At 37.2% G+C, this 1,308-nt stretch overlaps 1 long non-coding RNA gene across 1 annotated transcript; it reads right to left on the bottom strand.

Annotated features, from left to right (window-relative positions):
* Positions 1-443: 443 nt before the first annotated feature.
* LOC131254004 (uncharacterized) lies at positions 444-1,029 on the bottom strand. The gene is made up of 2 exons (XR_009175424.1): positions 790-1,029; positions 444-629 (listed from the first exon to the last, which is right to left on the bottom strand). It is a non-coding gene; the product is annotated as an uncharacterized LOC131254004 (long non-coding RNA).
* Between the last annotated feature and the right edge of the window lie 279 nt (positions 1,030-1,308).

Genomic DNA, 1,308 nt, shown 5'->3' with positions numbered 1-1,308 from the left:
GTTATTGTCCGTAGCACGACTGTAACAATTGGTAGTGTAGCTAAAGGTGAAAAAGTTATGGCTATGGATTAAATCTGTAGCAATAGATAGTAATAGCTACGGATTATATCTGTAGCTATACTTTTTGTAGCAAAATGTACATACAACTACGAATAATATCTGTAGCTAAAAGTAGAATGAAATCCGTAACAATATGCTGAAGTTAGCAATAGCTATGGTTTTTAGAACAAGAGCTATGGTTAATATCTGTAGCTACGTAAAAAATTATTTTTTTACAATGGTGTCTTTTACCATTGCAAGAACTTACTGTTATTGATCAACTCATCTAAGCTAATACAATTAATGCTGCTACGAATAGTACATAAAATGCAATCGGGAAAGAAAACGATGCATCAGTGCATCATTTGGACAACCAACCTCTGACTCCATATTGTATCTCTATCTTGTTTATATATGTAAATATATGATTTCTCTTCTTCTTTTCTCTATCTACAGCTCCCTCTGTCCCAAGCTATCTATCATATGGGAACTCAGTATCATTTTCAAACACTTTGGAGGGTTGTGGATTCATGCCCGCCCGAGCAGTACAGATTCCACATCTTGAAATATGCCCTCTCCAGATTCCTCACCTGAATATCATTTCAACTGAGTCATCAAAAGATCCCATGTCCAACTCCATTGCTGGCACAAGATAATTAAAAAAAAAAACCAAGTACCCTTTTTTACTGATTACTCTAAAGCAGGCCACGTAGTTAAGGACTTTACCTGTACATCTCCCTAGTAACTTACCCAGCGTGCTACATCGAATAAGGGGCAAGTCATTTGGACTTCCTTGAACTTATTTGTAAGCACCTGGAGCTTGGGACGATTTTTTGCCAATTCTACTACCTTCTCTTCATACTCTTTCATGTTAGAATACCAAATAACACTAGATAAACAAAGAAAAATAACAATGTATGGAATTCGTGGAATGTTACTTGCAAGCTGCAACTACAAAACAAGCACCCAAATGCATGCAGGATCCAGGCCACTCATCACACCAACCTTGTAGTGAATTTGCATGATTCCAAAAAAACCAGGCTATTCAAAATGATGCATATCCAAGAATATAGACTGTTGAAAAGTGGACGGCTGAGGATCCAAATAGCAGTTGCACACACAACAACCCAACAGATGATCAGATGACTAAAATAGTCAATTCCCCTGATTTTTGGGCTATGGACCATCTGTATGATTGTGTAGGCCACTACATATGGGACAAATTGATGGCTGTCCAAGCATGTTTTAGCTGTCCATTTTTTTTCTAGA

Source organism: Magnolia sinica, chromosome 8, assembly GCF_029962835.1.
Source record: "Magnolia sinica isolate HGM2019 chromosome 8, MsV1, whole genome shotgun sequence".
NCBI classification, from domain to species: Eukaryota; Viridiplantae; Streptophyta; class Magnoliopsida; order Magnoliales; family Magnoliaceae; genus Magnolia; species Magnolia sinica.
The sequence above is the reverse complement of the archived record's forward strand: the minus strand, read 5'-3'. Positions and strand labels throughout refer to the sequence as shown.